The sequence below is a fragment of the Sceloporus occidentalis genome, unplaced genomic scaffold (assembly GCF_023333645.1).
Source record: "Sceloporus occidentalis isolate IW3139 unplaced genomic scaffold, rSceOcc1.0.p SCAF_3, whole genome shotgun sequence".
Lineage (NCBI taxonomy): Eukaryota > Metazoa > Chordata > Lepidosauria > Squamata > Phrynosomatidae > Sceloporus > Sceloporus occidentalis.
In genome coordinates this window covers 103133489-103149198 of record NW_028316983.1, presented here as the reverse complement: position 1 = coordinate 103149198, position 15710 = coordinate 103133489, and positions in this window count along the sequence as shown.

Sequence of the window (15710 nt, the reverse complement as noted above, 5' to 3'; positions counted from 1 at the left end):
TTTCTGCCAAATTTTTGTTTTGTACAAAACCCAGAGTGTTTTGTGAAAAAAAGGGTTTTGCACAAAGATTTCTTGTCTTCATGCAAAAACTATGTTCCTGTACATGAAATGTATTCTGCCCAAAATATAGTATTTTTTGCAGAAATGAAATTTTTACTAAAAAAAAATACCTGGATTTTTTGTTTTTGTTTTCATGTGCAAGAACAAAGTAAGTGCACATTTACACTAGTAGTAAATTTAGAAGGTGATTTCACACTTTAGAAGGTATGCTTTTATATCTCCATGTTGTCAGATACTGTACAAGAGGACCATAGCTTCATGCCCTGCTTCCAGAACATGGACCTGGACTCTGGCTCAGAGACCAAAGCAGTTGGCCTGCTGGGATCTCCTGCTGGACCAGAGCAGGAGGAGGTGGTTCTAGAGCCACATGTCTCAGATATAGACCAGAGTGCAGTACTAGTTCTAGCAGAGAGTCCTGCCCATTCAGATGCAGAAGACAGTTTACCCCTACCTATCTTCATGGAGTAGAGACAACAAAGGAAGGTCTTGAGGCGATCTCAGAGGATTTATAGAAAGATTTAATTACTGTATATACTCAACTATAAGTGGACCTCATGTATAAATTGAGGGAAGGGTTTGGGGCCAAAATTAAGGATTTTACTAGGATTTTGATATGACCCATGGATAAGAAGAGAGTTAAAAAAAAAAGAGAGAGCATGAAACAAAGGATGTAAAGGCTGAAGCAAAGGAAAACAATGCCAAAGAACTTACAAAACTTTGGGAGGCATAACTGTCCATGCTCACCTTAAAGGCTGGATGGAGAAGAAGGTAATGGTGGCTGTGTGATATATTGGGGAGGTGTCCAGACACAGGTAGGGCTAAGAAAACACACACATGCCAAAAAAGATGAAAAGATAAAGAACCCCCATAAGAAACCTCATAGATACTACTTTGGGGAACACTGTCACAAGGAGGAAAGTTATTGGTATGGATTGTTCATATCCTGGTCCTAAAAGATCTGGTGTGACATCTCAGAAATTTCCACTTTTGGTGAAAAAGCTAGTGCCAGCCAAACTCAGGTCATGGCAATTTCTTAAGAGGAAAACCTTACAATTGCACTTGGTAGTTGCATCCCAGACAAAAACGATATATAAATACCTTTACAAATGCTAATGTTTCACTAGTCATCTAGGTCTCCTTGAAACCTCATTCGTATTCAAGCCTTATTGCTATAAATGGCAATAGCTGTGGTTGACAGAAGTCCTTGCTGACATGCCCTATAATGACTGGAGCAAGAAACTCATTGAAAGTTCTTAAGCACACAAAATGTGCCATTTGAACATTCATAAATGAGGGGCAATGCAAGGATGTCGGGGCCATGTTGCAGCTGTTTTATAGCATCACTTCATTCACCAAGCAAGAGGGCTGATTATTTGTTCCAAGGGGCTTGATTATCTGCCAAGTCCAAAGATAATAACAGATGCTTTGAGCATTGATCTTCTATCACCTGCTTAATTTGTTACTCACTGTTCTTAAATTGTCTAAATTGACATATCCATTCAGCATAAGAAATGACTTGAGTTTTTCTGCTTAATTTGACATACTTTAAAAAGAGCATGACGCTACTCAGACATCTGGAGGAGAACATCAAAGTAGATGTCAGCCTGATTTATCAAAGGAAATGTTCCTGCTTATCCATCTATCAGCCAATGATATTAAAAAGCATGAGGAGGTCTTACATTCAGACGAGCAACCAGCTTCTTTAAGGAGTTGTCCTTTCTGAAGTAGGTTGATGGATACTTTGCAGGTATTGTAGGTATCTGTTTTAAAGGAGAAATGGCCAAAAGCCACTGGTCATGGTGGTTTCTTGGCATGTTTCTTCAGAGAGGGCTTGCCATTGTCATCCTCTGAGGCCTTAAGGAGTGTGGCTTGCCCAGGGTCAACCAGGGGGTTTTATGACTAAGCAGGGATTCGCACCCTGTTCTCCAGAGTCATATTCCAAAACTCAAACCACTACACCACACTGGCTCCACATGTATATTTAAACTGGTTAAAATGACCTTGTTGTGTGCTGCCCTGAGATAGATGGGGATATAAATATTTAAACAAATTAATAAATTAAAATTTTGCGAGTTGGGTTTTAATCCCTTTTCCCACTGGGTTCCAATCAAATTTAACCATCCTCACAAGCATTAGCCTTCCTTCCTTCCTTCCTAGAAATGACATCATTAATAGCATGTTGATTTCTGCCTTGAACCCAAATGCTTCTTTGCATCATGCAGACGTTACAAAGAATGCATCCACAAATTGCACCATTGCTTGCAACGTGTTTATTTCAGGGCAATTGTGTTGGCAATGTTGTTCCCTTTAAAAAGTAATGGGTAAATAAGTTATTATTTGTTTATACATTCTTCCTGAGATATTACTGGGGGAGGTCATTTTGACAAATTTTTGGTCATTTGGGGCCATTTTAAAGTATACACAGTATTTAAAAAAACTTCATAGCAGATAATGCTATGAACTACTAATAATCATCCAGCTGTTTTTTTAACAGGAGTAGCTAACAAGTAGAAGTACTTAAAAAGTAATGGTCTTTCTAAACTCGGTGAAGAAGAGAAACTGGGACATTTTAAAAGGAGTTGAAAAAAATGGGATGACAGAGGAATAATAGGGACTGCCTTGGCCAAATAAAGACAGCTGCAGGGTATGCAGCTGCTTTAAAAGTATTCTTATTATACCTGCACAAAAAGTGCAAAATTGGCAAGAGACTAGGGAGCTTTTTAATGCTGAGCGAAGTCAGATTTTGAACTTAATTAGATGTATGTTTGAGAAAAGCAACTGAAAATCCAAGGTACTGAAACAAAATATAAATAAAAATAGAGAAGGTACATGCTTCTACCTTCCATAGCTGAAAACGGATAAGATTTTTTAAAAAATGAACTGCTTTCTTTGGACTGTTTTGTAAATTAAAGTAACACAATGGTGTTGTTCAAGGGTATGATAGATCATTGTAGGTCCTGTGTTTCTCTCTGAACTTGAACCAGTAACTGTCTTTATGACAATAAGCTATAATTATTGAAATAATTTCATATTTCATAGCATTAGAATGTATTTTATGTCTTTTTCATGTTTTACATGAATACCATTCTTTGGAATTTGTATATTTATGCTTAATTTTATGCTATCTTGTGTGAGAAATATGTATTGTCTAACTTAATTATAGGATTTATAGGCGTAAATGGAACTTAAAATGAAAATATGCTAATAGAGTTTTAGAGTTATTGTTCTGAGCTGTTCTGAGATATGTGCTCTTGAATCAATATTAGTTTGGTTGTCTAGACTCATTCACAGCAATATCCACCAGCGAAGAACTTCTTTTTTCAAGAGAGGGAAAGTAAAGAGGGGGAAAAATCATTTGCCTTTAAAAAGAAGTGTTGCATATTAATTCATGACATTCTTTGTATTTTAAGAATAAAATCCTTTAAGACTTTGGGTGTGGAACAATTATGTATTCATTGGCTTTAACCTTATGCTAATCAGGGAACAAGGCTTTAATTCCTTTCCTTCGTCTTGTTTGTATTTCTTATGCATAATTTAATGCAAACAATCAGTTCATACTGTATATGGCATTAGAGTTCTGGTGATCAGTTTTGCTGATCAGGGTTTGTAAGTATTTCTATTATAAGTCTTGATTATCCTCAATTTGTAATTTAAAGGATAAAAAGGAATTCCAGGATGGAATTAAACACACTTTGAAGCAGCATTAATGAATTTTAGTGCTGGTTTTCTTTTCTCTTCCTAGATGCTGCATCTGTGAATGGAAAACAAAGGTGATGTGTTAGCACTGGTCTTTGAAGAGTGCAGTCTTACTTATTACTTTGAAAGGACTATCTTAATCTATATGTACAGGGGAAGGCATGAGCTAATAAATTGCCTCAATTGAATTGAATGGGAAAACATTTTGAACAAAGTTGTCATAATTATGTATCTAAAGCAGAGACTTAAGGTTGAGAGCTATCTTGTGTGGGTGTTTCAAGTATGTGTAGGGGCCTATGGAGGCAGGCATAGAGCTCAGTCTATATCTTAGATATCCATATGCAGACAACACCATACTACAAGCAGAAAACACCTCAGATGTGGAACAATTTTTAAGGAAGGTCAAAGAGGAAAGTGCAAAGGCGGGCTTAATGCTGAACATAACGAAAACAAAAATAATGACCATGGAAGAAACACATAAATTCAACCTAGACAATGCAGAAATCAAACTAGTTTAAGAGTTCTTGTATCTAGGATCAAACATTGATCAGAATAGTGACTGCAGCCAAGAAGTAAGAAGAAGACTAGGAATGGGAAGGGCAGCAATGAAAGAACTAGATAAGATCCTACAGAGTAAAGACATACAAGTGAGCACCAAAGTCAGAATTGTCCAACCAATAGTATTCCCAATCACCATGTGCAGATATGACAGCTGGACAGTAGAGAAAGCAGATAAGGGAAAAGATAAATTCATTCAAAATGTGCTTCTAGAGAAGAGTACTGAGGATACCACGGATAGCCAAAAAGACAAATAAATGAGTCCTAGAGCTCTCCTTGGAAGCCAAAATGATAAAACTGAAACTGTTGTACTTTGGCTACATGATGAGAAGGCATGGCTCATTGGAAAAAACAATAATACTAAGAAAGGCTGAGGAAGAGGAGGAAGACCTCATGCCAGATGGCTAGACTCAATTAGGGAGGTCACAAATACAAATCTACAAGACTTAAGCAGAACAGTGGAGGACAGAGGGGATTGGAGATGTCTCATCCATATGGTTGCCATGAGTTAGGGCCAACTCCAGGGCAGCCAACAACAACAACAACACAACAACAACATAGAGCAAGGGTTATGTGTATCCCTGGTGCACTCAGCCATCCTTTCTCCCATACAGTAGTCCTTTCGTGTCTCAGGAACTGAGCAGATACTCTATAATTATTTTTCCCTATATGGACTCTGTCTATGAAAACATAAGATCACCAAAGGTCTGTTTAGTCTGTCTAGTGTCCTTTTTCCACAATACCACTCTCCCACCAATATTCCCTCAGCAATTGGCTTGCATAACTGATGTGCTAGTCATCAGCATGGCACTACTATTAATTACTATGACTACAACATTTATTTGTATTCCCCCATTCTCCCCAAAGTGGGACTCATTTAAACTTTATAAAAATCATAGAGGTGGTGGTGTTGGTAGCTTGTAGTCCATGTAGTCTTCATGGATGCAGGAAATCCATAACTTATTTAACTTAATATCCCTAACAGATATCCATCCTCTCTTGAAAAGTCTGAGCTGTGCAGAAGATGGATGAGAACTGTGATGAAATACTGCAAAGGATAACTAATAACAGAAAAGGTTTAAATGTGCCTTATGACTTGCATGCATTGGTTAGATCTATATGACCCACCTTTTAAATAAATAGCATATTGGTCCACTTACTCCAAAATATCACAGCTACTTTTGGAACCCCCCTCCACACACTTCAAAAGCAATCCATTGGGAATTGCTAATTTTAGAGAAACACGACTGCAGGTTTTTACATTCCACTCATATAGAGTAGGGGTGGACAAAGTGTGGACTATCAGCCATTTTTGTACCCCAGATCTCAGATTAGAGAACACCATCCTAAAGCAAATCAGGCCTGAGCTCTCCCTAGAAACCAAGATGACTAAACTGAGACTGTCATATAATGAAAAGATATGACTCAGTAGAAAAGGCAATACAGTAGAAGGCAAAAGGAAAAAGAGGAAGATTGCATTAGAGATGGATAGACTCAATCAAGGAAGCCATGTTCGAACAAATGGTACATGTGTATTTCAGTAAAATGTGACCAGTTTCAACTTTTTGCTCAAAAGTGCATTTTGTATTAATTGGCACACCATGCTCAAAAAGCAAGAAGTAGTAGTTGCATAGTTTTATATGATTAAATAAAGTCATCTAAATAGAGTAATATTCAGTGGGAATACCAAATTTCTGAGAAGATTGGAGGTGAAATATAAAGGATTCGGTGAATGGCTGCAAGGATGATGAAATATCCTTATCACAGTGGTGATAAAAATGGGAGACAAGTAATAGGATGACAAGCTGAAAAAATTTAATATATTTATCCTGAATTAATATGGGAACACTTTTCAAATATCTTCAGGAACATCTGAAAGAAGCGAGAGACTTGCTTACTGTATGCAATAAGGACAATGCAGAATGCAATGGGTCTTAAAAAATATAGAAAGATAGATACAGATTTTTTTTTAAAAAATGGGACATATTATTAATACATCACTTATCCAACAGGCTATATAAAACAGAAACATCTAAAAGGGTAATAGATTTAAAAGAATAATATCATTAATGGCTGTGACATATGCTGTTATTTCTAAATTAAGGACAAATAAATGGACGAATAAAGGGTGCTTATTGTATTTCATAAAGTAGATTAAAATAGCCTAAGCCTGAAAAAACAACCTGCTAGCATAGACTAATGGTTTGAGAAATGGACTAGGACTCTTGGAGACCAAGGTTTGAATCCTGGTTCAGCCATGAAAACCCACTGGGCGATCTTGTGCATGTCACACTGTCTCGGTGAATGAGAAATGTGGCAAAGATAACTTTGCATTTCAGAAAGATCTAGATGGCCAAAGATGTTCACACTCACTTTGTAATGTTTGGATACTACAAGATCCTGGTCTAAGTACAAAAGACATTCTTCCTGCTGTCCACCTCAACCTTGCTTCAAATTTCCATAACAAAACACAAGCCAGTTTATGTAATGGTATTCCTTTACTATTTAGTGAGGCTATAGCCTCAGAATTACAAGAGGAAGTTATTAGTATATAGAGAGATCTTGTAGTGCCTTTGAGACTAAGGCCCTTATCACACGAGCAAAATTTAAAGTTATCCCAGGGTCAGTGTGAAGGCAATGCAAGGGCAATCATGGGGTTTCAATCAGGAGCCATCTTAAACACAATCGGGGGTCATTCCAGGGTTAGGTAAATCCTCCCCCCGAATTTACCTAACCCTGGAATGACCCCTGATTGTGTTTAGGATGGCTCCTGATTGCATTTGGCGTTGTGTGATAAACAAACGTGAAACTTTACCTAGCCCTGGAATGACCCCCGATTGTGTTAAAGATGGCTTCTGATTGCATTTGGCGTCGTGTGATAAACAAACTTGAAACCCCATTATTGCTCCTGCATTGCCTTCACATTGACCCTGGGATAATTTCAAATTTTGCTTGTGTGATAAGGGCCCATCTGAAAGAAAGGTGGCAGCATGAGCTTTTTTAGATGCATCTGAGGAAGTAAAGCTCATGTTGCCAACTTCTTTCTTTCAGTTAGTCTCAAAGGTGCTACAAGATCTCTCTAATGGCCCCATACAGACTGCCAAAATAAAGCTGCTTCAAGTCACTTTGGAGGTATGCTGTTTAAATGTTGCATGCGTCCTAAGAGTCCGGAAGGTGCGCCAAAGCTGTGTTCCAGTCCTTAGGATTGGATGGTGGCTTTGGCGCAGCTTCCAAACTCTTTGGACGCATGCAACATTTAAACAGCAAACCAAAGTGACACCAAAGCAGCTTTATTTTGGCCTGTCTGTATGGGGCCTAATGATTCTACAGACTAACACAGCTGTATCTTTGAAAAGGAAGTTATGACACAGAGTTAGCTGTACTTTCTTACTTGAAAAGAAATTAGTAACAAGTAACTAGTTGTAATTTAAAGTGTAACAAACAAGGGAGCAAATATAGTGTTACACAATAGCACCCGTGCCCCATTAAAATACGATACTACAGCAAATAATTAATAGCCAAAGGCTTGTCTAAATAAAATGGTTCATGCTGACAGAAGGAAAACAGAAAAGAGGCCAGCAGAGCCTACCATGGAAAAGATTTCTACACCTGGGAGCAGTCACTGAGAAGGGTATCTCCCATGTCCTCACCAGGTACACCTGTGGCGGTGGTAGAATTGAGCTTGTGCCCTGTCTATATTTTGAAATTGGAATATTAAAAACCAAAGCAAATGTAATTTCTTTTGCAACTTGCTACTCTCAACCTCTGACAAGAAACTGCCATTCATATAGCCTCATATTTTCACCTTCCTTTCTCTTATCTGTTACTAAATTTTGTTCTCAGCCACTAAGTTTAAAGTCTCCATTAATTTCGCTATTGCTCTGAGAAAGACTGAATCTCTTGCTGTCTGGAAGACGTCCTCTATGGCACAAGAGATCTATAGTACGATGATATTCATTGTCTTTAATTAAAGTGGGAATTTTCACTTGCTGTGAGTACTCTAGTGATATATATTTGTGGCGTTATTTCCCCACTATGCTTTCCAAATTTATAACAGAGAAATGGATAAGTAACTTTTAGTTGGTTGCCATAAACACTGTTTCAAAACAGCAGGATGCTTCAGTTCCCTGCTTCCTTTCTGCAGAATGAAAACAGCAATGATTTTTAACTAGAGCTGGCAGATCTGAATTAAATCCACTAATAGTCGTTTTCTAAACAAGTATTATTAGTGCATGCCAGACAATGCTAGGAGACCCTTGTTGTTTTTGCAAAATATGAAGCTTCGGTTTCATTAGTTTATTTGGAAAATATTACACAGTACTGGCAAGGTAAATTATGATTCAAATGTCTATTGTTTGTGTAAAGGAACCCAGCTTCATTTGCCAAGAGGACCAAGGGGTGCATCCTAATGTAGTGTCTCATCTGTCAAGTGTGTTTTACATAAATGTATGTATGCCTAATTACAAATGACAATGTATTTTGGAAAGCCAACTGGATATAATACAGACCTGAGTCAGCAGTGTGGTTGTTTGAGCATTGGACTAGGGTTCAAATCCCAGCTCAGCCATTAAACATTATGGGGTGACTTTGTCAAACCCCTTCTGAACAAATCTTGGCTAGAATACCCCCATGATAGGTTCAGCTTAGGGTCACCATAAGTCAGAAATGACTTGAAGGCACACAACAACAACAGCAACAAACATACAGACCTGAGTTAGGTACAGCAAGTTGGACTTTTTGCGTTCTTTCCATAATTCTTATACCTTTGCAAAGCCTTTTGGTTTGTTGGAGAAACCTAGCTCCTTTAGGTTCAGGATTGTTATACAGATCTGTTCTTCAGCACCTCATTGCTGCCCTCTATTTCAGCACTGCTTTTGGAGGCCTTTGCCTCATTGCTTAGTTTGCTGAAAGAAGGTTACTGGGAAATGACTCTTCTGTTGTAGTGCCCCATTGTTTTCCCTAGGAAAGCTTGTCTAGGCCCAATTATGGGCTTGTCTACACAGTTAAAATACTCATTATTTCAGTTGAATAGAATGTGATCCAGCCATCTGTGATTTGTAGGAGTTTCAGCTTTTTACAGCCCTCCCCCCAAAAAAATTCCTTAAACTCTGCAGAAAAAGACTTCACGTTTTTTACTGGAGTATTTGGGGGAAATCTGCAGAAATGCATATTACTGCATATGTGGTTGTCCATCTACATCATATGCATTTGATGTCTGTGCATGTTTGGCAGAGGGAAAGTGAATAGATGCGAATAGATGTGAATTTGCACAGGAAACTGAAGACAACTGTTGATACGAATTTGCAAAGATCTGCAGCAATATGCATAATACATCTATGTAGACTAGCCATCTAATGTATTGTTGGAGCCAGGTGAAGACATTTTGATTTATCAGCCTTTTAATATTCAAGGATTCAGATCTGCCTTAATGATAGAATTTCATTTGTTTCCCTTGAAGAGTGTGTATAATATCCTGGGGATTCAAGATGGCTCATAACACAGATTAAAACAGAGTACTGCTCATAAACAACTATAATACTAAAGAGCATACCCTCCAAGATTTCACAGATGAAAACTGGGACACGGGTGGCCAAGCAATATCAGAATGTGGTCAAGATGGCAAAAGTTATTGATGAAGAAGAGCAAGCAAGCTAAGAGAAGCTGCAGCAGTTTGCTTTTGTCTGAGCCTACGGGGAAGGGCAAGATTCCACCTCCTTTTCTCTTTCCCCCAGGTAATTGAATGGAAACTGTTTTTGCAGTTTGAACTCAGTTTGCATCAATTGAAGTAAACTGAGGATAAAGGGGGAAAGTGGGAGAAGGAGTGAGAAACTGGGACATTTTATAAACGGGTAAAAAAAAGTGACAGTGGAGAATCAATCAAGATTGTGCCTAGAAGATCAGGAAAGCTGGACAATGTGAAAGTGCAATTTTAAATTAAATGAACTTCCATATTAAAAATGAGACTAAATAACAAACAGCCTAAAAGCATTTAAAATATAACAAATGAGGGAGGAAATACTGCGCCCTACCCCATTAAAACACCCTGTCACAGCAAACAATTTGTTTTGACAGCCAAAGGCTTGTCTAAAAAAAGATTCTTGTTGACAAAAGAAAAACAGAAAATGAGCCAGCTGATTCTGAAATATATAAAATATCTATACAGTATATCGAAAACAATAAGACTGCAATTTATCTGTCTGTCTATCCGTCTATAAACTAAATGTGGGCAATGGTAAACACATTGGTGTCTGAGTATTTTCAGCATGAGGAAGTTAAGCTTGTGCCCTGTCTTCATTTTGAAAATGGGGTATTAAAAAACAAAACACATTTAATTGATTTAAAGGCCCACTTCATTATGTTGTTGCCACCTAGTGTCCAAATAGACAATTTATTCTTTGAAGAAGTTGTGAATTCTTCAGTGTTATGCTTTGGGGCATGCTTTTAAGCTGGGTGGCGCACCGGACATTAGAAAGCACAAAGAAATCAGGCCATTTATTTTTCTAACCACAAACTGGAAAAAGTTTTTGGACTGGTAACTCCCAGAAGCCATACTGGATGGAGGATTCTCAGTGCTGGAGTGTAAAAAGTAACATTTGCAAGCTCTGACTCCAGCTCAGTGACACACCACTAGCCCTCATACTTCCCAGGGTGGTGTACAATAAAAGCAATGAAAACAATAAGACTGTAATTCAGTGAGAACAATAAGACTGCAACTTGCTTAGGAGCAAACTCCATTAAACACAACAGCTCTTACTATTAAGTAAACATGCATAAGCTTGGATTGCAAAAAATAATATTAAAAGCATATGATTTTTAAAGCATGAAAGAATACTTCAGCGGAGTCTGTCTTAAATCAAGAAAGGCAATGGAAGCAATAGCATGCTACAGTATTTGAGTATCTTTGCTTTGTTAGTTGCTACAATACATAGATAAGATAAAAACAATACAAATTATATGAATAGCAGCTCAGATCCAGGGAAATCAGTAAATCCATAAAATTTATCAAGCTGTATCCATGAAAACCTGACAGTCTCGGGGTAGATAGTGGAATGCCGGATATTAAAAACATACCAAATTTGGGTGCAACACAAACTTTTCTGGTAAGTACAAGACCAGGAGAGGGTGAATTGTGAATTCCTCTGGCATCTTCTGGACTGTAGCCCTATTCAATTATCTGGTGTGTCTATGGGGTTATTCACACTGTGGAAACAATCCACGATGAATCCGTGTTTAATTTCCATTGTTCACACACATCCTGAATGCATCTGATTAAGTTGGGGGGGGCTGCCACCAAAAACCCATTTAATCCAGGATAATCATTATCAGGATGCACATTGATGAATGACAGACCTGGAATGTGTGAGTGAGATGATTCGCACTGTCATGCTAAAAAGAAAAAAGATGGCTGAATGACCCCTACATTAGCACTTTGATGCTACTTTACCTACTATGGCTTCATCCTACAGAATCCTAGGCTATGGAGTTTTGTGAGCTACCTAGAATCCCCTGCTAGAGACTGCTAAAGGAATGCTTCTGGGACAATCTGATGTAATAGACCAGCATTCTCCCCAGGAACCAGTTCCATATTGGTAGCACAATATTATTATACAGTTGTTCCTCCATCTCCACAGATTTCTTTATCCACAGTTTAAAGCATCCATGGCTCGAAAATAATTTAAAAAATATAAATTCCAAAAAGCAAAACTTAATTTTGCACTTTTATATAAGGGACACATTTTACTATCCATTTAATGTATTTAATGGGATTTGAAAATTCATAGATTTTGGTATCGGTGTATTGGTATTCTCTAGGATGGAACTATGGGAGCTATTAAGGCGATACCAAACATACAAGTGCAAAGAGTAGCTAATCAATTTTAATACATATTGTTTCAACACATGGAGAGGGGTCCCACCTCCCTGTGTTGTTACTTCTTTCTCCATACTATACCTATACATGGAGGGCAACAGGTCTGACAAGGAGAGTCTCTACTGTCCATGGAGGTTCTTCATATGAGTCAGAAGCCTGGAAAACCAGGGTTACAGTTCTCATTGTGAGCCTCCACAGCTTTAGATTATCACCCTTCATATGTAAGAGGGAGGATGATGGAACTGAGAAATCACAGAAACAGAGATGGAAGAGACTACAAGGGCCATCCAGTCCAACCCCCTGCCATGCAGGAATACACAGTCAAAGCACCCCCAACAGATGGCCATCCAGCCTCTGTTTACAAACCTCCAAAGTGAGACTCCCATGCAGTGTGTCAAACAGTTTTGCTATCAGGAAGTTCTTCTTAATATTTAGGCGGAATTTCTTTTCCTGTAGTTTGAATCCATTGTTTCATCTCCTAGTCTTTGGAGCAACAGAAAACAAGCTTGCGCCATCCCTTCACACATAAGAGAAAGCACACACAAACATATGCCTACACTGCATTTGTTGATATAACATGCTTATATATGACTAAGTAATGCTTGTGTGACATTCTCACAGTATACAAAGAAAACACAGCTATAAACTGGCAGGATGGTCTTAGGAGGAGTGATTTTTCCCCAATTCCTCTAATAATAAATAATAATAAATAAAAGTTTTATTTATATACCGCAACCTTCCATAGATCAGGGCGGTTTACAACAGTGAAAAATACATAAATCAACAAATCGCGCGCAAACAGTTCTCTCTCATTTTTGTTTCGGCATATTTATGATGTTGTTGCCATGTTTGCCTGTAGATCTTAAATCCTGTTTTCCAAAATTATAGGCATTTTTTCCAAGACTACAACAAAACAGCTCACCTTTGTTTTGCCATGCAATGTCTCTTAATTAGAGATGCAGAGACTGCATAAATGTTAGCTCTGTCAGTTAGCTTTGGCCCTGTAGTGATCTTTTAGAAGTGGCAGAATTGGCTGATGGCAGGTACATAACACTGAGCTCTGCTTTCAGTTATATAATGTGCCATTTTACAAAAACCTTTCCTCCCAAAAAACATTAACTCACTATATAATTATGTAGAAATTAAAGTTCCTTTAGCAGCCATTAAATAGTATTTTAATTGGGCTGACAAAATTGCTTTTGGCTTGCATTAAAAGTCATTAGTATCTTATTTCTAGTAACAAAATAGTAATCAATGTTAAATTCTAAAATGTAACCAAAGAAGGCTGTATTTTTATTAACTGTGGAAAGATAATGAATCTGCCCTATATAAAGATTTGGACTAAATCTTCTGAGATGCTGGGGATGGTGTTTTAATTAAGGTAATCCTTATTTGCATCTAACAAACACTATTGCTACTTAGAAATTTAAGACCTTAGTGATGCATATTAGTGCATTACCTAAACAAATCTAATAGTGACTTAATATTTGTATTTGAAGTAGCAATCTGTCATAAATTAAGAGCATTTGCATAGTAAATTTACAGGTTGTTATTCCTTGTAGGGCTTTATATAATTACGGGATGTGGTAAGGCAAGCCGTTCATAATTTTAATGGTGCAAGAGAACTGGGTTTTGATGTTAAAGTGGTCCTTACCTTAATCAGAATCTATTCTCCAGCTTTTGAGAATGGTAATGAATGCAGAGTCTGAGTAGCTCCAGAAAGCAACATGTAGGAAGAGGAGGAGAAAGGTACCTTTTTTTTTTTTGGGGGGGGGGGGGGGAAACACTATGGGGACTGACCACCATTTCATTGTTCAGGTAGCAATAGGACCACTGTGCAATTTACTCTGATTCTACTAATCTATTTGGATCCTCAGGAGCTGGGAAGGAACAGGGAATAGCCAATGGCAGCTTGTGCACTGAATCTGGCAGTGGGGTGGATGGAGGTGCCCCTGCTTACAATTCACTATTGGGATTAGATTGTACCCCTGTCTAAATTGTGTCAGCTTTGCTAGTTCAGCATGACCCATCTCAGAAACCATCTCAGTTCAACTTCCCGTTGCCAGAACACAAGGAGTTGTTATGAGTGACATTCTTGTCACTGAGCATTTACACACTGTCCTGAAAGGCTGGCTGGGAGGAGGAGTTGGGCATAGCATCTCCATGACACACGCCCCAGTTCCATCCCCAGGGTACCGTGATGCTGTGCGCCATACCACATGGTGCACGGCATCATGCCGTTCCTCTGGTGCTGTGTCCACATGATGCAGTGCTGAAGGAGTGCCATATAGCCATGCCACTGTGGCTATTGCGCCCTTTCCAGGGTGCAAAAAGGAGCCTTTTTTGCTGGTCCTTTTTTGCACCCTGGAAAGGCCAGATTGGGGCCGTGGCATGCAGTTGCCACAGCCCCAATCTGGCAAAAATGGAGGCGCCTGCAGGCTGCCCCTTAGGGGTAGCCTACATAGCCCTACTGTTGTTTATCTTTCAATTCACAGCTTTACTCATGGGTCATTCAGACATCTTTTTTTTTTTACTACACAAATAATCTCACTGAGGCATTCCAGGTTTGTTGTTCACATGGAACCACATCTATGTGCATCTCTGTGAGTTTGGTTGCTCGCACATGCCAGCACTTGAATAAAGATGGAGTTTACGATGCAAATGTATTCAAAGCACATTCAAAGCATGCAGAACTTTATCTCGGGTCTATTTGCATTGGTTATTCACACTGCCTGTGATGCATATTTTTTTTTAAAAAGTTGGGGAAAACCCCAGTATTGATTATCCCAGACTAAGTTGTTTTTTGGCAGCCCCCCCCCCCCCAACTTAACTGGATACATTTGAAATGCATGTGAACAACAGAGATTCAACCCAGATTATTTTCACCATCTGAATAACCCCTCAGTCATGCTGGAGCAGAGTTTGAATGGAATAAAAGAGAATATCCTGGAGACGGGATGGTGATTTGAAGTGGTTAATTTAATCATGTGCATTTAGATGCATTTAAGATGCATGTGAACAACAGAGATTCAAACCCGGATTCAGCCTAGATTATTTTCACCTTGTGAATCCAGGGCCTTGGTTCCTTCTAAGAGGAACCAAGAGACATGTGGCATGTGACTTTGGGGACCAGATTCCACTTTGTCAGAAGCACAAAGTATTATTCTTAGTTGGCTCTGACAGTAGTTTGGGGCTGGGTGAAGAAGGGAAATTGAACTTAGAAAAGCAGAGGCTGTGAAGCAATTTATTTCCAAATGCAGCGATATTGGAATTAAGCACTTTGCTAGAAATGCTCCCAGGTAATTCAGAGACTACGTGCATAGATGGGTGGGCTGAGTACAGGATAAAACCACTCTAAAAACCTAGCTAGAGCAGGGAACTAGTTTAACTTACATTGGCATTTCTTGTCTTTTAGAAGATGCAACTAACATTTGCCAAGAGTTTATTCTTTGTTTTATTTTGAGTATAAATGCTGAAAGATTATTTTCAGAATCACAGTAAGTAAACATGCATCATATTGTAGTCT